Source organism: Bos mutus, chromosome 3, assembly GCF_027580195.1.
Source record: "Bos mutus isolate GX-2022 chromosome 3, NWIPB_WYAK_1.1, whole genome shotgun sequence".
NCBI classification, from domain to species: Eukaryota; Metazoa; Chordata; class Mammalia; order Artiodactyla; family Bovidae; genus Bos; species Bos mutus.
This window is the reverse complement of record NC_091619.1, coordinates 37,271,173-37,295,933: the sequence shown is the minus strand read 5'-3', so window position 1 is coordinate 37,295,933 and position 24,761 is coordinate 37,271,173.

Sequence of the window (24,761 nt, the reverse complement as noted above, 5' to 3'; positions counted from 1 at the left end):
TCCAAAAATAAAATTAAAATAATCAGATGTGGTGTGTGTTTAATTTAAATGTTAACCTGCTCACATGTGGTATACTTTGTAAGAAGAAAATATAAGATTCTTACTATTCTTTGGATATGGAATGCATATTAGCTGGCATATAGTAACTATATATGATACTATCAGAACTCTTCAGGGAAGTTAATATTGTGATAAATAATTTCTTATATTGACAAGATTGGCCCAGTTGTCTTTACCCAAAACTAAGAATAATGCTTTTTTTAAAAAAGAGAAATTCTGGGTTTAAATATCAATTCTCCAAATCATTAGGTTCAGGGGCTTGAAAATTTACTTAACTTCATTTATCTGTACTTCCTCCACCTGAAAATGAGACAATACCAATATCTTAAAACAGATGTGTGGGTTAAATAAAATACTATAAAGAAAACAATCTCTATAGCAATTGGCCTTACAGGATCTCAAAGATCATGTCGGCTCTCATGCTAAGTCTTTCCCAATGAGACTAATTATATGATCACAGGTGTCACAGCCTGTTTATCAAATAAACTGCCCAGCTGAAAGATTTCTAAAGTACGGTTATTCTACTGGTCCACCCTAGGTAGCATAACTTGATGGTTTGCTTTAATATTTTGATAAAATGAAATCTATATACACCTAAGCATTTTCATTTACAGCCTCATAAAATAGCTCATTCCATTTTGCATACATTTACGTTTAGCTATACCTGTATGTCAATACCAAATACAGATGGTCAATACCGAAATCAGATTGATTATATTGTCTGCAGCCAAAGATGGAGAAGTTCTATACAGTCAGTAAAAATAAGACTGGGAGCTGACTGTGGCACAGACCATTAACTGCTTATTGCCAAATTCAGACTTCAACTTAAGAAAGTAGGGAAAACCACCAGACCATTCAGGTATGACCTAAATCAAATCCCTTACAGTTATACAGTGGAGTGACAAACAGATTCAAAATCTGATAAACAGGGTGCCTAAAGAACTATGGATGTAGGTTCATGACATTGTACAGGAGGCAGGGATCAAGACTATCCCAAAGAAAAGGAAATGCAAAAAGGCAAAATGGTTATCTGAAGTAGCCTTACAAATATTCTTTTCTGAATAGAAAAAAAGCAAAAGACAAGGAGAAAAGAAAGACATACTCACTTGAATGCAGAGTTCCAAAGAAGAGCAAGGAGAGATAAGAAAGCCTTCCTCAGCAATCAATTCAAAGAAATAGAGGAAAACAACAGAATGGGAAAGTCGAGAGAACTCTTCAAGAAAATTAGAGACACAAAGGGAACATTTCATGCAAAGATGGGCTCAATAAAGACATAAATGGTATGGACCTAACAGAAGCAGAGGAGATTAAGAAGAGCTGGCAAGAATACACAGAAAAACTATACAAAAAAAGATCTTCCAGACCCAGATAATCACGATGGTGTGATCACCAGCTAGAGCCAGACATTCTGGAATACAAAGTCAAGTGGGCCTTAGGAAGCGTCACTATAAGCAAAACTAGAGGAGGTAATGGGATACAAGTTGAGCTATTTCAAATCCTAAAAGATGATGCTGTGAAAGTGCTGCATTCAATATGCCAGCAAATTTGGAAAACTCACCAGTGGCCACAGGACTGGAAAAGGTTAGTTTTCATTTCAATCCCAAAGAATAACAGTGCCAAAGAATGTTCAAACTACCACACAATTGCACTTATCTCACATGCTAGTAAAGTAATGCTCAAAATTCTGCAAGCCAGGCTTCAACAGTACGTGAACCGAGAACTTCCAGATGTTCAAGCTGGATTTAGAAAAAACAAAGGAACCAGAGATCAAATTGCCAACATCCCGTTGGATCATCAAAAAAGCAAGAGAATTCCAGAAAAAAACATCTACTTCTGCTTTACTGACTATGCCAAAGCCTTTAAGTGTGTGGATCACAACAAACTATGAAAAATTCTGAAAGAGATGGGAGTACCAGACCACCTGATCTTCCTCTTGAGAAATCTGCATGCAGGTCAGGAATCAACAGTTATAATTGGACATGGAAAAACACACTTGTTGCAAATAGGGAAAGGAGTATGTCAAGGCTTATTGTCACCCTGCTTATTTAACTTATATGCAGAATACATCACGAGAAACACTAGGCTGGATGAAGCACAAGCTGGAATCAAGATTGCTGGGAGAAATATCAATAACCTCAGATATGCAGATGACACCACCGTTATGGCAAAAAGTGAAGAAGAACTAAAGAGCCTCTTGATGAAAGTGAAAGAGGAGAGTGAAAAAGTTGGCTTAAAGCTCAACATTCAGAAAACTAAGATCATGGCATCCGGTCCCACTACTTCATGGGAAATAGATGGGGAAACAATGACAGATTTTATTTCTTTGGGCTCCAAATTCACTGCAGATTGTGACTGCAGCCATGAAATTAAAAGATGCTTGCTCCATGGAAGAAAAGTTATGGCCAACCTAGACAGCATGTTAAAAATCAGAGACATTACTTTGCCAACAAAGGTCCATCTAGTCAAGGCTATGGTTTTTCCAGTAGTCATGTATGGATGTGAGAGTTGGACTTGAAAGAAAGTTGAGTGCCAAAGAATTGATTCTTTTGAACTGTGGTGTTGGAGAAGACTCTTGAGAGTCCCTTGGACTGCAAGGAGATCCAACCAGTCCATCCTAAAGAAAATCAGTCCTGAATATTCATTGGAAGGACTGATGCTGAAGCTAAAACTCCAATACTTTAGCCACCTGATGTGAAGAGTTGACTCATTGGAAAAGACTCTGATGCTGGGAAAGTTTGAAGGCAGGAGGAGAAGGGTATGACAGAGGTTGAGATGGTTGGATGGCATCACCGACTTAATGGACCTGAGTTTGAGTACACTCTGGGAGTTGGCAATGGACAGGGACGCCTGGTGTGCTGCAATTCATAGGGTCGCAAAGAGTCAGACACAACTAAGCGACTGAACAGAACTGAACTGATACTTGTATGTACTAACAGTGAAAGTGAAAGTCGCTCAGTAGTGTCTGACTCTTTTTGACCCCATGGACTATACTGTCCCTAGAAATCTCCAGGCAAGAATACTGGTGTTGGTAGCCTTTTCCTTCTCCAGGGATCTTCCCAACCCAGGGATCAAACCCACATCTCCTGCATTGCAGATGGATTCTTTACCAGGTGGCCACAAGGGAAACCCAAGAATACTGGAGTGGGTAGCCTATCCCCTCACCAGCGGATTTTCCCAACCCAGGAATGAAACCAGGGTCTCCTGCATTGCAGGCGCATTCTTTACCAACTGAGCTATCAAGGAAGCCCTAATTAATTTAAAATTGCTTTCTCATTGTTACTTCAATCTATCCTTAAACCTGGACTCAGTGGCTATATAAAATAGATTTTCTGTATCAAAACACATTAATACTTTATGAAAGATCATTTTATGGGGCTAAAATTCAAATTCTTTTAATATTTATACATATTAATATTTTGCTACATTTATTATTCTCATTTGCTTTGAGGATTTAAAAAATGTTGCTTGTAAAAAAAAATGTAGCCCAGTGCCTCACATATGATAAATGTCAGAATTTTATATTATCTTTGCCACAGCCATCATTTTATGTGCTTGTGCCTAAGAACACACATTTCATCATTCTATTTTTTTATAATATTTTGATGAAACCTGCCTATAGTGTCTGAGAAGTGGAATTATCATCCCTAATATTCTAGTAGTTATTTTAATTTTTGTTGTTTTGACATCATCATAACATTGATTCAAGGTGAGTTGTCCTAAACAAAAATTCTTACAAAACTTAAGAATATAATGTGTTCAAAGGACAGGAAATCTAAATGACTTAAAATAGACCAGTATCATTGATTAATTTAACTCAAATGTAATGGAATAGGTCTTGATTCTGACACAGCATGACAGAGAAGCACCAGTGATGTTACCTAAACAAATGGTGTTAGCAAAATCTAGTCTCTTTCTCTCTCCTTGTATTCTGGTTCATCTATATGGTTCAATTCTATGAAAAACTTTTATTTATTTTCTCTGGAACAAAACTGAATAACTTATGTTATAATGGAACTAAACTGAATAATCAGAATGTGAGAAAGAAACACAAAGGGAGATAAACAGAGAGACATAGAGAGTTGCCTACATTATATTACACCTGAAAATGTTATTGAGATTTCCAAAGCCATTCTGATCCTGATCTGATCTATGAACCTAATTTTTCCACTTTATGGAACTTATTAATGACTTCTGTCTGTTTCTAGTTTTACAAAATTTCATCATAACCTATTGATCTTTCTTTGCAAATTGTCACGTGACTCAACAGGTCCTTTCAATTTGGAAAGTCATAGTCTTCAATTACCAAATAATTTTTGAATTATTCCTCCGGTGACTGCCTTATTTTGATTTTTCTCTATTATTCAGATCTTACTTCTTCTGGAGTGGTCCTCTAATTTTCTTATCTTTTTCTCCTATTTTCCCCACTTTTCTTGTTTTATTGTTTGTGCTATTTTGGGGGAGAATATAATATATAAATGCATCCATATGTGTACATATGCTGTTTTATTTTACCTGTTTTATAAGGATTAACATCTTAGTTTCATCTACGTTCACTCTGAGTTAGATCATGCATGCTTTTGTATGTGTAACTTCAACTATTTTGTAGAAAATTATATAAAAATATTATTATTATTAAACTGTTGTAGCTTCTGTATATCATACAAGATATTTTATTTTCTAACTCAGGAGCTAATATTGAAAAAGAAAGCAATCATTACTCAATGTATAAAGAGTTTTGCCCTAGATAATACTGTTATGCCTTATTATGTCACCACCCTTAAATAAAGAAGCACAAGAAGCATTAAAGTTCAAGATTCAAGGACTAGTTAAATTTTATGTCAAATGTACAAAATATCAGAATGTACCAGTATTCATAATCTGCTCAAGAGATTTTTCAAGCATTGAAATCCATGCTTCTTTGAGAAAGAAAATTTGAAAGATAACTTTGGATGAAATACCATTGGGCCAGAAGGAAACAAAGAACAGTATACTCGAAATAAAAGGGAGAAATATAAGAAGGCTAACCCCAGTGGTAGAGTTGAATACTTCAGGAAATATTTTGGAAAACCACATTGAGTCTTCTCAGATTCCTTTTTAAGAATAAATACAAAATAATATGGGAGGAAATTAAGTCATGGAAGTCATATTTGTCATATACATTGACAAGTACATCCTTTAAGAAGACATAATCTCCCAAATCAGGAATTTTATTACTTTGAGACCAAAAGGTAAGAGCAAGAAATAATTTGCTTACATGCAAGACTTTTGTTCATTTCCCAAGTCTAGAAATTATAATGGTAGATTTGTGTGTCTTTGAGTATATGTGCAAATACACCTACTATCAAAGACTGCTAAATTTGACTGAATTACATGGGAAGTCTGTGGGAGCTGCCTATATATTCCTAAAGTTAAACCAAAAAAATCATTGCATTTTATTTTTAATTATTTTGAAGTTAATCACAATAAATAATTTTAAGTATATTATTTAAACTTTCATAATAAGATGCTTATTGCTATTATGTATAAATCTAATTTTAATATGAATATTTTGTTACACTCGTTATATAGTTATTATATTTTATTATATAATCATTAATTTAACAGAGTCTTAAAATAAATGCTGAAACAGAAATTCAGGAACAGAAGCAATCATGCAATTAAGCAATCTTAACTTTCGTGCTTTGAGATTAGTAACCAAACTTGGTAAATGAGAAATATCAAGTGATGATTTTACTTTTAATGAAAAGGACAAAAAATAAATAGAAGGCACATGTAACAACCTATGTAACAACCTACTTAATAACAGATTCCACTTATTACCATGCCAATTATAGGACTGTGCATTTTTATTCCTTGTTGATTATATACATAATTTCAAATTTATGGAAATTTTTTAAGAATTATACAATTATACCCTTTACCCAGATCCATAACCTTTACCCATATCCACTGCTTATGTTTTTTGCTCATTTGTTTTCTCCTTGTGCTGTTCTGTGCTCTCCTCATCTCCTCACTTCTCTTCTCCTCTTCTCTCTCCTCCTCCATCTCTTTTTCTCCCCTCTTTTCTCTTGTTTTTTCTTCTCTATATACATTATATCCATATCTATTTCTATAGTGAGAGAAATAAAGTTGAAGACATCATGTCAATTGCTCTTTCACACTTATAAACAAGGCTTTAATCTTACCTGACCTCACTATAATGATCAAAGCCATAAAATTTATTCTATTGATCCAATACTATAATTCACATTCCATATTTACATTTTATCAATTGCTCAATAATGTCCTTTAACTTGTTTTTCCGCAGTTCAGGTTCTGATCTAAAATTACACACTTAAAGATTATTATACATCTGTAGTTGTCTCTTTTCTGCATTGATTCCTGTTTTGTTTTGGTTTTAATTTGGATATTTAGAAGAGTACAAACCAGTGTAAGATATCTTCGCCTTCCCAAATCCAGTTTGAGACAAATCTTGTGGACAAAAGTGAGGAGATTGTCAAAGAGATTAAATATTTATTCTACTTTTGTGCTCTGTTCTATAACATATGCATGTTTAAAGCAATTTCCCTCCAAAACATCTTTGGATAGAATTCATATTTATCATGTAGTTCTTTGTTGTTGTTGTTGAGTCGCTAAGTTGTGTCCAACTCTTTTGCAACCCCATGGACTGTAGCTGGCCAGGCTGCTCTGCCCATGGGATTTGCCAGGTGAAATACTGGGATGTGTTGTCATTTCCTTTGCCAGGAGATCTTCTGGACCCTGAGATTGAGCCTGTGTCTCCTGCTTGGCAGGCAGGATCTTCACCACTGAGCCACCTGGGAGGGCCAGGTCTTTATAGAGTCTACCACATAATTATCACTTTATCTATTTGAAATGTGGCTCTCCTTAATGCCTGAATCCAATATTCACCTTTATTTTTATTAGAAGATTTTTAAGAATCTTGAAGAGAGTACTATGAAAGATTTAAACTTGGTGACAAATCTAGGCCCATACAATTGTTGCCAAATTCATTCTGTTTGGAATAGTTATACTCCAAACCCAATACCATCCCTTTGGTATACATGTGGGAAAAGAAACAACAACAATAATGGATTCATTTTGATGTTTGGTGAAACTAATACAATTGTGTAAAGTTTAAAAATTAAAATACAATTAAAAAATTAAATAAAGGCAGAACCACAAAAAAATAAAATAAAATAAAATTAGTTGAATTTTATAATCATAAAAAAAAAACATGAATCAATGTCACTGAAGAACTATTAACAGTTCATCCACTTGAAAGCATGTTTTCCCAAGTCACCCTGCTTATTTAATTTATATGCAGAGTACGTCGTGAGAAACACTGGGCTGGAAGAAGCACAAGCTGGAATCAAGATTGCCGGGAGAAATATCAATAACCTCAGATATGCAGATGATACTACCCTCATGACAGAAAGTGAAGAAGAACTAAAGAGCCTCTTGATGAAAGTGAAAGAGGATGGTGAAAAAGTTGACTGAAAGTTCAACATTCAGAAAACTAAGATCATGGCATCTGGTCCCATCACTTCACAGGAAATAGATGGGGAAACAGTGGAAACAGTGTCAGACTTTATTTTTCTGGGCTCCAAAATCACTGCAGATGATGACTGCAGCCATGAAAGTAAAAGACACTCACTCCTTGGAAGGAAAGTTATGATCAACCTAGACAGCCTATTCAAAAGCAGAGACCTTACTTTGGCAACAAAGGTCCATCTAGTCAAGGCTATGATTTTTCCAGTAGTTATGTATGGATGTGAGAGTTGGACTACAAAGAAAGCTGAGCACTGAAGAATTGATGCCTTGAACTGTGGTGTTGGAGAAGGCTCTTAAGAGTCCTTTGCACTGCAAGGACATCCAACCAGTCCATCCTAAATGAGATCAGTCCTGGGTGTTCATTGGAAGGACTGATGTTGAAGCTGAAACTCCATTACTTTGGCTACCTGATGCAAAGAGCTAACTTATTTGAAAAGACCGTGATGCTGGGAAAGATTGAGGGTAGGAGGAGAAGGGGACGACAGAGGATGAGATGGTAGGATGGTATCACCAACTCAATGGACATGAGTTTGGGTGAACTCCAGGAGTTGGGGATGGACACGGAGGCCTGGAGTGCTGCAATCCATGGGGTCACAAAGAGTCAGACATGACGGAGCAACTGAACTGAACTGAACTTTCCCAAATCAAGGAAAAATTCGTTCATACCTTTAGCCAGGCATGGAAAACATGGGACTCAGTAACCTGCTGTTGTTTACTTTCTTATTCAAATAAATAATCAATTTTTCCTTTCAAAATATTTATTCAAAATGCTTCATTCATAAAGACACATGGAATGATTATTCATTCAACGATTCCCTTTTCAATAGTTACTTATGCTTACAAAGTACTATACCAGAATCTAGATATAAATGGTAATAAAAAATGGATATGGCCTTATTAAACCTAAATTCCAGTGAAAAGACAAGTATCAGACAATAATCACACAAATTATTATATAATTTTCACCTGTAATATTCATATAAATGGACAGAGTTATGAGAAAATGATGTTCATACCAAAATCTGGAAAAAGAAAAAGAGTTTGCCATTCAAAAGTATGAGGAAAACAGAACTGCTTTGCCATTCAAAAAGTATAAGAAAAACAAAACAGTAATGATAACTGATTGGTAAGAAATAAAAAAGGTTTGACGGCAAATGAAATAAAAATGTATTGCAGAAGTCCACTTTGGATAAAGGTGATTTGATGAAAACCAAAGCACTGCATGAATTTGAGATATATTTAAGGGGCAAGTAAATTGTTGTCATATACCAACAGGACTGTCTCTATTATTCAACTTTGTCCATAATCCATTCAGGAACATATTATTGAATACCTCTTATGTGCCAGAACTTAACTGCAGTCTTGAATGAGATGGATTTGTTTTCAAAGACATGAGTCTAGACAGACAGAAGTGGCTAGCATATTTTTTAACATAACTTAATCAGCTGTTTTCTTAATAGTTTTAGACAGCCCCAAACTAGCAATTAATTCTGTTAACATCTAGAAATGTGGATATTTATAAAGACTAATTAAAAACAATTCCATATGTATAAAATTTAATAGCTCAGCTTTTAGTGTGCCTTATTTTCAACAACACTCTACTCAGGAACATTTGCTAAATTTCTCATTTAAATAAGGTGATAAAGCATCCTTAAGCCCTGCAGGGCCAAATGTGTTGACTTCCAAAGATTGTTCCAACATTTGTAAAAACATCTTATCACTTTCACTATGAACTCTTCCCAATAAGCAGATAAATAATAATTCAGCAAGTAATCTAGACCCATTATCTCTTCTCCCTTCTGTTTAATCCAACCTGTTTTGCTTCTTGGGTACTTAATCAGAAGCTTGTAAGATATCTATTACAGATTATGACACTATAAATCATGTCCTTAAAGTGCGAAACATCCTTGTCAGAACATTCAAAGTAGCTTTTGAGGGCAAGCAGAGTCTATCTCTTTAGAAGTATTGATTGCAAGAAACAGAGAGCAATACAAGCTAACCTAAAAAGAGGACTTATTGGAAAGATTTTGGATCTCACAAGGGCCAGATCTTGTCATAGCAGAACAAGGTGTGTTCCAGAGGATCACAGAGCAGGAAGAAACAGAGCATTTCCCTATTGAGAAGGAAAGGCTCATCAATGTGACATTGTTGCCAACGAGACTAGCAGCATGGAAACTATGCCTCCTCTAGATCTGCTGTTTAGGCAGACCTGACCAAAGCTGGCAAATTACTGCTATGTGAGACTGGCTGCTGCTTGACAGGCCAGTTTGGGCAGAGTCCACAGGATGCCAGTACTAAGTACAGTTAGCCAAAGTCTAGGGTCTGATTTTTCACTTTACACAAATTCTAGACTTTCTTGGAAAAATGACAAGGTGCATCAAAACAACACTCACAAATCACCAAGAATGTGGCTTAGCTCCTCCAGTCTGTGGTTTTGGGAGATGGCCAATACTGAGCTCATGATACCACACTCTGTGGGCCCATAAATCACCTCTCAGGATGGACGTGGTCCACTCCCAGCACATCTGAGGGCAGGGTAAGCAGAGCTACAGCTGGCAGAAGGGCCACTTGAGAGAGAAGTTGGGCTGGACCAAGCACCCTGCGAGACCACCACATGAGATCAAGCCCCGAGCACTGACTCCAGGACCCTACACTACCAGAGAACTAACCGTAGTGGGTATCAAACAGTGAGAACTCACACAAAGGAAACCACTTCAGTACAAGACCTGGCATCACACAACCACCAGTAGCACCCTGTGCAGGCCAGTTTTCTTATTGGCCTGTCATCTAAACAGCAAACAAAATAAAAATACAAACCAAATCATCAGCAGACAGGATTATCACCTCACTCAGTCTTGCCCATCAGAGGAAAAACAAACAAACAAAAACTCAGCACAAATCTAATCCTATATGAAGCTTACACCACTGGACCAAACTTATGAAGGCAGAAATCAAAAGGAAAAAAGAATTCAACCTTGAAGCCTGGGAAAAGGAAACCTCAATAAGACCTTTTAACACAATAAGTTAAAAAGAAAAAACATAATTAAAAGGCTACACAAATGAAGGAACAAACTAGAAACAAAGAAGTCCAAATACATGGAGGGGAAACAGGCAAACTACCTGAAAATGAATTCACAATAATGATAGTAAAGATGATCAAAAACCTTGAAAACAAAATGGATAAAATGCAAGAATCAATTAACAAAGACCTAGAAGAATTAAAGAATAAACCTGCAGAGACAAACAATACCATTACTGAAATTAAAAATACTGTAGAAGGAATCAACAGCAGAATATCCAAAGCAGAAGAACAAATTGTGAGCTGGAAGATGAAATGGTAGATAACGTCTGAAGAGCAGAACAAAGTAAGAAGAATGAAAAGATCTGAGGATAATCTCAGAGACCTCTGGGACAATATCAAACACACCAACATTTGAATTATAGGGGTCCGAGAAAAAGAAGAGAAAAAGAAAGGGTATGAGAAAATTTCTGAATAGATTATAGTTGAAACTTTCCCCAACATGGAAAAGGAAATAGTCAATCAAATCTAAGAGGCACAAAGAGTCCCATACAGGATAAACCCAAGGAGAAGCACACCAAGACATGTACTAATCAAACTAACAAAGACTAAACACACAGAAAGAATATTAAAAGCAGCAAAGGAGAAGCAACAAATAACATACAAGGGAAACCCCATATGCTTAACAGCTGATCTTTCAGTAGAAACTCTGTAGGCCAGAAGGGAATGGCAGGATGTATTTAAAGTACTAAAAGGGAAAAATCTACAACCAAGATTACTGTACCTGGCAAGGATCTCATTCAAAATTCATGGGGAAATAAAAAGCTTTTCATATAGTCCAGAAATACAAGAGAAAAAAAAGACCTACAAAATCAACCACAAACAATTAAGAAAATGGCAATAGGAACATATATATCAATAATTACTTTAAAAGACAATGGATTAAATGTGCCAACCAAAATACACAAACTGGATGAATGGATTCAAAACCAAAATCCACTTATATACTGTCTACAAGAAACCCACTTACATCCCTAAAACACATATAGACTGAAAGTGGGAGGGTAGAAAAATATATTCCATGAAAATGGGAAGCAAAAGAAAGCTGGAGTATCAATCCTCATATCACACAAAACAGACCTTAAGATAAAGAAGATTGCAAGAGATAAGGAAGGACACTACATAATGATTAAGGAACCAATCTAAAAGGAAGACATAACAATTGTACACATCTATGCACCCAACATGGGAGCACCTCAATACATAAGACAAACACTAACAGACATAAAAGCAGAAATTGACAATAACACAACAATAGTAAGAGACCCCACTCACACCAATGGACAGATCATCAAAACAGAAAATTAATAAGGAAACTCAAGTCTTTAATGATACACTAGATGAGATGGATTTCATTGATATCTTCAGGACATTCCATCTAAATGGAGAAGACTACACCTTCTTCTCAAGTGCACATGGAACATTCTTCAGGATAGACCACATCTTGGGTCACAAATCAAACCTCATTAAATTTAAAAAATTTGAAATCATATCAAGCCCCTTCTCTGACCAAAATGCTATGAGACTAGATATTGATTACAAGAAAAAAAAAAACTAAGATATACAAACACATGGAGATTAAATATCACATTTCTAAATAACCAAAAGGTGACTGAAGAAATCAAAAGGGAAATCAAAAAATTTCTAGAAACAAATGATGGTGAAAACACAACAAGTCAAAACCTATGGGTTACAGCAAAAGCAGTCCTGAGAGAGAAGTTTAGAGCAATACAATCCTACCTAAAGAAACAAGAAAAACATTGAATAGATAACCTAACTTTATACCTAAAATAACTCGAAAAAGAAGAATAAAATACCCCCAAAATTAGTAGAAGGAAAGAAATCATAAAGATCCAAGCAGAAATAAATGAAAAAGAAATGAAAGAAACAATAGTCAAGATTAATAAAACTAAAAGATGATTCTTTGAGAAGATAAATAACACTGACAAGCCTTTAGCCAGACTCATCAAAAAAAAAAGAAGAATCAAATCAACAAAATTAGAAATGAAAGAAGAGAGGTTACAACAGACAATGCAGAAATACAAAAGATTATAAGAGACTATTTTGAAGAGCAACATTATATTATGGCAATAAAATGGATAACCTGGAAGAAATGGAGAGTCTTAGAAAATTTCAATCTTTCAATACTGAACCAGCAAGAAATATAAATTATCAACAACCCAATTATAAGCACTGATATTGAAGGTGTGATCAAAAATCTCCCAGAAAACAAAACTCCAGGACCAGATGGCTTCACAGGAGAATTCTATCAAATATTCAGAGACAAGCTAATGCCTATCCTTCTAAAACTCTTTCAAAAAATTGCAGAGGGAGGAGGAGCCAAGATGGCGGAGGAGTAGGACAGGGAGAACACTTTCTCCCCCACAAATTCATCAAAAGAGCATTTAAACGTCGAGTAAATTCCACAAAACAACTTCTGAATGCCGGCAGAGGACATCAGGCACCCAGAAAAGCAATCCAACTCTTCGAAAGGAGGAAACCTTGACAAGCCACCTGTACAAACCCACACACAGTGAGGAATAGCCACAATAAAGAGAACTCCACAAACTGCCAGAATACAGAAAGGACACCCCATACTCAGCAATTTAAACAAGATGAAGAGACAGAGGAATAGCCAGCAGATAAAGGAACAGGATAAATGCCCACCAAACCAAACAAAAGAGGAAGAGATAGGGAATCTACCTGATAAAGAATTCCGAATAATGATAGTGAAATTGATCCAAAATCTAGAAATTAAAATGGAATCACAGATAAATAGCTTGGAGACAAGGATTGAGAAGATGCAAGAAAGGTTTAACAAGGACTTAGAAGAAATAAAAAAAGAGTCAATATACAATGAATAATGCAATAAATGAAATTAAAAACACTCTGGAGGCAACAAATAGTAGAATAACAGAGGCAGAAGATAGGATTAGTGAATTAGAAGATAGAATGGTAGAAATAAATGAATCAGAGAGAATAAAAAAGAAAAACGAATTAAAAGAAATGAGGACAATCTCAGAGACCTCCAGGACAATATTAAACGCTACAACATTCGAATCATAGGGGTTCCAGAAGAAGAAGACAAAAAGAAAGACCATGAGAAAATACTTGAGGAGATAATAGTTGAAAACTTCCTAAACTGGGAAGGAAATAATCACCCAAGTCCAAGAAACCCAGAGAATCCCAAACAGGATAAACCAAGGCGAAACACCCCAAGACACATATTACTCAAATTAACAAAGATCAAACACAAAGAACAAATATTAAAAGCAGCAAGGGAAAAACAACAAATAACACACAAGGAATTCCCATAAGGATAACAGCTGATCTTTCAATAGAAACTCTTCAAGCCAGGAGGGAATGGCAAGACATACTTAAAATGATGAAAGAAAATAACCTACAGCCCAGATTATTGTACCCAGCAAGGATTTCATTCAAGTATGAAGGAGAAATCAAAAGCTTCTCAGATAAGCAAAAGCTGAGAGAATTCTGCACCACCAAACCAGCTCTACAACCAAATACTAAAGGATATTCTCTAGACAGGAAACACAAAAATGGTGTATAAATTGAACCCCAAACAATAAAGTAAATGGCAACGGATCATACTTATCAGTAATTACCTTAAACGTAAATGGGTTGAATGCCCCAACCAAAAGACAAAGACTGGCTGAATGGATACAAAAACAAGACCCTACATATGTTGTCTACAGGAGACCCACCTCAAAACAGGGGACACATACAGACTGAAAGTGAAGGGCTGGAAAAAGATTTTCCATGCAAATTGGGACCAAAAGAAAGCAGGAGTAGCAATACTCATATCAGATAAAATAAACTTTAAAACAAAGGCTGTGAAAAGAGACAAAAGAAGGTCACTACATAATGATCAAAGGATCAATCCAAGAAGAAGATATAACAATTATAAATATATATGCACCCAACACAGGGAGCACATGAGTATGTAAGACAAATGCTAACAAGTATGAAAGGAGAAATTAACAATAACACAATAATAGTGGGAGACTTTAATACCCCACACACACCTATGGATAGATCAACTAAACAGAAAATTAACAAGAAACACAAACTTTAAACGATACAATAGACCAGTTAGACCTAATTGATATCTATAGGACATTTCATCCCAAAACAATGAATTTCACCTTTTTCTCAAGCGCACATGGAACCTTCTCCAGGATAGATCACATCCTGGGCCATAAAGCTAGCCTTGGTAAATTCAAAAAAATAGAAATCATTCAAGCATCTTTTCTGACCACAATGCAGTAAGATTAGATCTCAATTACAGGAGAAAAACTATTAAAAATTCCAACATATGGAGGCTGAACAACACGCTGCTGAATAACAAACAAATCACAGAAGAAATCAAAAAAAGAATCAAAATTTGCATAGAAACGAATGAAAATGAAAACACAACAACCCAAAACCTGTGGGACACAGTAAAAGCAGTCCTAAGGGGAAAGTTCATAGCAATACAGGCACACCTCAAGAAACAAGAAAAAGTCAAATAAATAACCTAACTCTACACCTCAAACAACTAGAAAAGGAAGAAATGAAGAACCCCAGGGTTAGTAGAAGGAAAGAAATCTTAAAAATTAGAGCAGAAATAAATGCAAAAGAAACAAAAGAGACCATAGCAAAAATCAACAAAGCCAAAAGCTGGTTCTTTGAAAGGATAAATAAAATTGACAAACCATTAGCCAGACTCATCAAAAAAACAAAGGGAGAAAAATCAAATCAATAAAATTAGAAATGACAGTGGAGAGAGATCACAACAGACAACATAGAAATACAAAGGATCATAAGAGACTATTATCAACAATTATATGCCAATAAAATGGACAACGAGGAAGAAATGGACAAATTCTTAGAAAAGTACAACTTTCCAAAACTCGACCAGGAAGAAATAGAAAACCTTAACAGACCCATCACAAGCATGGAAATTGAAACTGTAATCAAAAATCTTCCAGCAAACAAAAGCCCAGGTCCAGACGGCTTCACAGCTGAATTCTACCAAAAATTTAGAGAAGAGCTAACACCTATCCTGCTCAAACTCTTCCAGAAAATTGCAGAGGAAGGTAAACTTCCAAACTCATTCTATGAGGCCACCATCACCCTAATACCAAAACCTGACAAAGATGCCACAAAAAAAAAAACTATAGGCCAATATCACTGATGAACATAGATGCAAAAATCTAAACAAAATTCTAGCAATCAGAATCCAACAACACATTAAAAAGATCATACACCATGACCAAGTGGGCTTTATCCCAGGGATGCAAGGATTCTTCAATATCCACAAATCAATCAATGTAATACACCATATTAACAAATTGAAAAACAAAAACCATATGATTATCTCAATAGATGCAGAGAAAGCCTTTGACAAAATTCAACACCCATTTATGATAAAAACTCTCAGAAAGCAGGAATAGAAGGAACATACCTCAACATAATAAAAGCTATATATGACAAACCCACAGCAAACATTATCCTCAATGGTGAAAAATTGAAAGCATTTCCTCTAAAGTCAGGAACAAGACAAGGGTGCCCACTTTCACCATTACTATTCAACATAGTTTTGGAAGTTTTGGCCACAGCAATCAGAGCAGAAAAAGAAATAAAAGGAATCAAATTGGAAAAAGAAGAAGTAAAACTCTCACTATTTGCAGATGACATGATCCTCTACATAGAAAACCCTAAAGACTCACCAGAAAATTACTAGAACTAATCAATGATTATAGTAAAGTTGCAGGATATAAAATCAACACACAGAAATCCCTTGCATTCCTATACACTAATAATGAGAAAACAGAAAGAGAAATTAAGAAAACAATTCCATTCACCATTGCAACAGAAGAGAATAAAATACTTAGAAATATATCTACCTAAAGAAACTAAAGACCTATATATAGAAAACTATAAAACACTGGTGAAAGAAATCAAAGAGGACACTAATAGATGGAGAAATATACCATGTTCATGGATTGGAAGAATCAATATAGTGAAAATGAGTATACTACCCAAAGCAATTTATAGATTCAATGCAATCCCTATCAAGCTACCAACAGTATTCTTCACAGAGCTAGAACAAATAATTTCACAATTTGTATGGAAATACAAAAAACCTCGAATAGCCAAAGCGATCTTGAGAAAGAAAAATGGAACTGGAGGAATCAACCTACCTGACTTCAGGCTCTACTACAAAGCCACAGTTATCAAGACAGTATGGTACTGGCACAAAGACAGAAATATAGATCAATGGAACAAAATAGAAAGCCCAGAGATAAATCCACGCACATATGGACACCTTATCTTTGACAAAGGAGGCAAGAATATACAGTGGATTAAAGACAATCTCTTTAACAAGTGGTGCTGGAAATCTGGTCAACCACTTGTAAAAAATGAAAACTAGAACACTTTCTAACACCATATACAAAAATAAACTCAAAATGGATTAAAGATCTCAACATAAGACCAGAAACTATAAAACTCCTAGAGGAGAACATAGGCAAAACACTCTCTGACATACATCACAGCAGGATCCTCTATGACCCACCTCCCAGAATATTGGAAATAAAAGCAAAAATAAACAAATGGGACCTAATTAAACTTAAAAGCTTCTGCACAAAAAGGAAACTATTAGCAAGGTGAAAAAGACAGCCTTCAGAATGGGAGAAAATAATAGCAAATGAAGCAACCGACAAACAACTAATCTCAAAAATATACAAGCAACTCCTACAGCTCAACTCCAGAAAAATAAATGACCCAATCAAAAAATGGGCCAAAGATCTAAATAGACATTTCTCCAAAGAAGACATACAGATGGCTAACAAACACTTGAAAAGATGTTCAACATCACTCTTTATCAGAGAAATGCAAATCAAAACCACTATGAGGTACCATTTCACACCAGTCAGAATGGCTGCGATCCAAAAATCTATAAATAATAAATGCTGGAGAGGGTGTGGAGAAAAGGAACCCTCTTACACTGTTGGTGGGAATGCAAATTAGTACAGCCACTATGGAGAACAGTGTGGAGATTCCTTAAAAAACTGGAAATAGAACTGCCTTATGATCCAGCAATCCCACTGCTGGGCATACACACTGAGGAAACCAGAAGGGAAAGAGACACGTGTACCCCAATGTTCATCGCAGCACTGTTTATAATAGCCAGGACATGGAAGCAACCTAGATGCCCATCAGCAGAGGAATGGATAAGAAAGCAGTGGTACATATACACAATGGAGTATTACTCAGCCATTAAAAAGAATACATTTGAATCAGTTCTAATGAGGTGGATGAAACTGGAGACTATTATACAGAGTGAAGTAAGCCAGAAGGAAAAACATAAATACAGTATACTAACGCATGTATATGGAATTTAGAAAGATGGTAACGATAACCCTGTATGCAGAGACAGCAAAAAGACACTGATGTATAGAACAGTCTTATGGACTCTGTGGGAGAGGGTGGGAAGATTTGGGAGAATGTCATTGAAACATGTGAAATGTCATGTATGAAACAGATGCCAGTCCAGGTTCAGTGCACGATGCTGGATGCTTGGGGCTGGTGCGCTGGGAAGGCCCAGGGGATGGTATGGGGAGGTTGGGAGGAGGAGGGTTCAGGATGGGGAGCATGTGATTTTTTTTTTTTTTTTTTTTCCAAACTCATTCTATGAGGCCACCATCACCCTGATACCAAAACTAGACAAAGACAACACAAAAAATGAAAGCTACAGGCAAATATCACTGCTGAACAAAGATGCAAAAATCCTCAACAAAATTTTAGCAAACAGAATTCAGCAACACATCAAAAAGCTCATACACCATGATCAATTTGGGTTTATTCCAGGAATGCAAATATTCTTTAATATACACAAATCAATTAATGTGATACATGATATTAACAAATTGAAAGATAAAAACCATATGATCATCTTAATAGATGCAGAAAAACCCTTTTAGAAAATTCAGTACCCATTTATGATTAAAACTCTTCAAAAAATGGTCATAGAAGAAACCTACCTCAGCATAGTAAAGACCATATATGATAAGCCTACAGCAAACATTATTCTCAATGGTGAACAAGTGAAAGCATACCCCTTAAGATCAGGAACAAAACAAGGGTGTCCACTTTCACCTCTGTTATTCAACATAGTTCTGGAAGTCCTAGCGACAACAATCAGAGAAGAAAAAGAAATAAAAGGAATCCACATTGGAAAAGAAGAAGTAAAGCTCTCACTGTTTGCAGATGACATGATATGTACATAGAAAAGCCTAGGTATAGTATCAGAAAATTACTAGATCTAATCAGTGAATTTAGCAAAGTTGCAGGATACAAAATCAGTACACAGAAACCACTTGCATTTTTAAATACTAAAAATGAAAAATCAGAAAGAGAAATTAAGGAATCAATCCCATTCACCACTGCAACAAAAAGAATTAAATATCAAGGAATAAACTTACCTAAGGCAACAAAAGAACTGTACACAGAAAAATAATAGACACTAATGAGAGAAATCAAAGATGCCATAAACAGATGGAGAGATATTCCAAGTTCCTGGCTAGGAAGAATCAATATTGTGAAAATGACTGTACTACCAAATGCAATCTACAGATTTAATGCTGCTGCTGCTGCTGCTGGTAAGTCACTTCAGTCGTGTTCGACTCTGTGCGACCCCATAGACGGCAGCCCACCAGGCTCCGCCATTCCTGGGATTCTCCAGGCAAGAATACTGGACTGGGTTGCCATTTCCTTCTCCAACAGACTTAATACAATCCCTATCAAATTACCAATGGCATTTTTCACAGAACTAGAACAAAAATTTCAAGATTCATATGGAAACACAAAAAACCCCAAATAGCCAAAGCAGTCTTGAGAAATAAGAATGGAGCCAGAGGAATCAACCCTCCTGACTTCAGATTATACTACAAAGCTATGGTCATCAAGACAGAAAAACAGAAGGGCATAAAAACAGAAACATAGACCAATGCAACAAGATAGAAAGCCCAGAAATAAACCCATGCACCTATGGGGACAAAGGAGATGAGAATATACAATGGGACAAAGATAGCCTCTTCAATAAAAGGTGTTAGGTTCAAATGTATTCTTTTTAATGGCTGAGTAATACTCCATTGTGTATATGTACCACTGCTTTCTTATCCATTCCTCTGCTGATGGGCATCTAGGTTGCTTCCATGTCCTGGCTATTATAAACAATGCTGCGATGAACACTGGGGTACACGTGTCTCTTTCCCTTCTGGTTTCCTCAGTGTGTATGCCCAGCAGTGGGATTGCTGGATCATAAGGCAGTTCTATTTCCAGTTTTTTAAGGAATCTCCACACTGTTCTCCATAGTGGCTGTACTAGTTTGCATTCCCACCAACAGTGCAAGAGAGTTCCCTTCTCTCCACACCCTCTCCAGCATTTATTGCTTGTAGACTTATGGATTGCAGCCATTCTGACTGGCTTGAAATGGTACCTCATAGTGGTTTTGATTTGCATTTCTCTGATAATGAGTGATGTTGAGCATCTTTTCATGTGTTTGTTAGCCATCTGTATGTCTTCTTTGGAGAAATGTCTATTTAGTTCTTTGGCCCATTTTTTGATTGGGTCATTTATTTTTCTGGAGTTGAGCTGTAGGTGTTGCTTGTATATTTTAGAAAGATGGAAACAATAACCCTGTGTACGAGACAGCAAAAGAGACACCAATGTATAGATCAGTCTTATGGACTCTGTGGGAGAGGGAGAGGGTGGGGAGATTTGGGAAAATAGCATTGAAACATGTATAATATCATGTATGAAACGAGTTGCCAGTCCAGGTTTGATGCACGGTACTGGATGCTTGGGGCTGGTGCACTGGGACAACCCAGAGGGAGAGGAGGGGAGGGAGGAGGGTGGAGGGTTCAGGATGGGGAATGCGGGTATACCTGTGGTGGATTCATTTCAATATTTGGCAAAACTAATACAACATTGTAAAGTTTAAAAATAAAATAAAATTAAAAAATAAATAAATAAAAAAATAAAAGGTGTTAGGAAAACTGGACAACTACATGTAAAAGAATGAAATTAGAACGCTTCCTACAACCATACACAAAGATAAACTTAAAATGGATTAAAGACCTAAATATAAGACCAGAAACTATAAAACTCTTAGAGGAAAAGATAGGCAGAATGCTCAATGACATAAATCAAAACAAGATCCTCTATGACCCACCTCCTAGAGTAATGGAAATAAAAAAAGTAAACAAGTAGGACCTGATTAAACTTGAAAGCTTTTTCACAGCAAATGAAACTATAAGCAAGGTGAAAAGACAACCCTCTGAATGGGAGAAAATAACAGCAAATGAAACTGACAAAGGATTAATTTCCAAAATATATAAGCAGCTCATACAACTCAATGTCAGAAAAACAAACAACCGAGTCAAAAAGTGGGAAAAAGACCTAAACAGACATTTCTCCGAAGAAGACATAAAGATGGCTAGCAAACACAGGAAAAGATGCTCAACATCGTCCATTATTAGAGAAATGCAAATCAAAACTACAAGGAGATATCACCTCACACTGGGCAGAATGGCTATCATCAAAAAGTCTACAAAAAATAAACGCTGGAGAGCGTGTAGGGAAAAGGGAATGCTCTTGCAGTGTTGGTGGGAATGTAAATTGATACAGCTACTATGGAAGATGGTATGGAGATTCCTTTAAAAACTAGGAATAAAACTACCATATGACCCAGCAATCCCACTCCTAGGCATATACCCTGAGGAAACCAAAATTGAAAAAAACATATGTCCCATTGTTCATTGCAGCACTATTTACAATAGCTAGAACATGGACGCAACCTAGATGTCCTTCAACAGATTAATGGTTAAAGAAGTTGTGGTACCTGTACAAAAATGGAATATTACTCAGCCATAAAAAGGAAAGCATTTGAGTCAGTTCTGATGAGGTGGATGAACCTAGAACCTATTATATACAGTGAAGTGAGTCAGAAAGAGAAAGATAAATATAGCATTCTAATGCACATATATAGAATCTAGAAAAATGGTACTAAAGAATTTATTTTCAGGGCAGCAATGGAGAAACAGACATAGAGAATAGACTTATGTACATGGGAGAAGGGAGGAGAGAATGAGATGTATGGAAAGAGTAACATGGAAACTTACACTACCATATGTAAAATGGATAGCCACAGGAATTTGCTATATGGCTCAGAAAACTCATACAGAGGCTGTGTGTCATCCTAGAGGGTTGGAATGGTGATGGAGATGGGGGTGGTGTTCAAAGGGAGGGGATATATGTGTACCTATAGCTGATTCATGTTGTGGTTTGACAGAAAACAACAAAATTCTGTAAAGCAATTATCCTTCAATTAAAAAATAAATTAAAAAGAAAGAAAAGAATAAAAAATAAAAAAAACACTCACAAGCTAAATCAAGAATGACTATGCCTGTGGTGGGGAGGTAGGAGACACTGCTCAAGATAATATTATTAGGAGGTGATGGAGCTGGGTTTGAACCTCAGACTGTTTGGTACCAAAGCCAGTGCTACTGCTGCTGCTGCTAAGTCACTTTAGTCGTGTCCGACTCTGTGCAACCCCAGAGATGGCAGCCCACCAGGCTCTACTGTCCCTGGGATTCTTCAGGCAAGAACACTGGAGTGGGTTGCCATTTCCTTCTCCAATGCATGAAAGTGAAAAGTGAAAGTAAAGTTGCTGAGTCGTGTCTGACTCTATGCGACCCCATGGACTGAAGCCTACCAGGCTCCTCCATCCATGGGATTTTCCAGGCAACAGTACTGGAGTGGGGTGCCATTGCCTTCTCCAGTGCTACTAGACTGTGGTATCTGGCACAGCTTCCAATGTAACTCCCAAGCACATGAGATTATCTTGTCCAATTGCTTCACAAGAGTTTCTCTGGTAGCTCAGTGGCAAAGAATCTGCCTACCAATGAAGGAGACATGGATTTGATCCCTGGGTCAGGAAGATTTCCTGGAGAAGAAAATGTCAACCCACTCCATTAGTCTTGCCTGAAAAATCCCATGGACAGAGAAGCCTGGTGGTCTACAGTCCATGGGGTTGCAGAAGAGTTGAATGCAACTTTGCAACTGAACAACAATTACTTCCTAAAGGCCTGTCTATTTTTACTATCACAGTGGGGCATAGGGTTTCAACCTATGCATTTTGCTAGGACACATTCAGCCCATAACATCTTGAAAGCTCAAATATTACCATTCATACTGTCACTGTTTGTTTTCCTTGAAGTGGTAGGCTTACTTTATTTTCAAAAAAATATAATTCATACACTCAAGTCTAAATAATCACCACTTGTCTTTCCATCATTTTTTTTCAAGTAAAAATGATCTTCTATGAAAAAGCCTCAAATTCAGTGTTTAATTTAATTGCACAAGTGTTCTTATTTTAATTAGGAAAATAATTTAAATTAGAATGCAGCATAAGGGTTCTATAAATAGTTTCCATTTTGTCAGTTTTTCAAAAAGTATGCCCTTGGAAATTGAGATTGATTAACATTGATAAATATTACTGCTTTTTCAAGGACATTTTCAAGTGATACTAGAACTTTTTTTATTGAGAAAACACAGCAGTAAAAAACACTATTAGTATTATAGTGCTAGTACTAAAGGAATTTGTTGACCCTGCTTTGATTGATGCTATGCTTCTACTAATTTTACACACTGCTTGTTCATCATCAGTGTATTAATAAATATCAAGATAATGAAAAAGGGAAATAACATCTCACTATTATTATGGTAATTGTTTCTAATTTGCAGTCTCCCTGAAAGCAAAGCAGGGACCACTGGGTATCCACAGACTGCATTTTGAAAATTGCTGGCCTAATATGAGATTGCTTTCAAATAAGTTTTCTAGATTGTCAAGAAAAAGATTGATTAGTTCCACAGTGTATGATACGCAAAGGAATCTGAAATAAAGAAGCAGAAGAGGGGAAACCAGGGATGAGACCAAAAAAATTTTTAAAAACCTAGTGTCTAGACAGTAAAGAATCTGCCTGCAATGCAGGAGACCTGGGTTCCATCGCTGAGTCTAGAAGATCCCCTGTAGAAGGGAATGGCAACCCACTCCAGTGTTCTTGCTTGGAGAATTCCACTGACAGAGTAGCCTGGTGGATGGGGTTGCAAAGAACAGACATGACTGAAGAACTAAAACACTCACACATGAGAAAGTAAAACCCATAATTTTAAGAGGAGAACAGAACACTTACACATTGGTGTAAGAATGAAAGTTGGTGGAAAGAGGAAGAGAGGAAAAAATGATTCAGTATGGTTGCTGGCAGAATGTTGGCGCTGCCTTAGTAAAGATGTGGATTTATACAAACCAGAACTATGAAACCATTATGATAAACATCTTAGTTCCTGAATAGTCTTAAAAATTAGTAGTATTTAGTTATGAATAGTCTTATAGATCTTCACAACCTGAAACAGCATACACACATTTTGAACAGAAAAAATGTAATGAAATGTTTACAGGTCCTTCCATCAATTGACATTATTCCTCCATGTGTTATTTATCAGAAGGTAAATCTATTGTATCAAAGGGGGAATTTCATTAGATTTCATTAATAGGAACCACATGCATTAAGACTGTGAATTAAGAAAGATATGTATGGATCAAGTGGGGAGAAAGAACAATACCTAGGGCTTGGTTATATAACAACAGTAATAATAATAAATAATTCCTATGAACAAAATGTATTTTCTGTCTTTTTTGCTAATTAAAAGAAGACTGAGAAAAATGAGGGCACATCTGGACACCAAAAATACAGGACAACAATCTCAATAAAATCAGGAGTCACACATAATTTCTAATTACCTTTACCATAGTAAAACTTACCATATATATGAAAATACAATAAAAACTAATCATTGGCAAGACTAACTAGTTTCTTTTTAAGGAAAAAATTGGGAAGAAGTTCAGAAGGGAATTTCAAAGGAAATGAAAAACAGAGCTTGAGAGATTGATTTGGGGTTTTATATAAGATTAATTTTATTAGGTTTCCATGTTTAGGAATTTTCA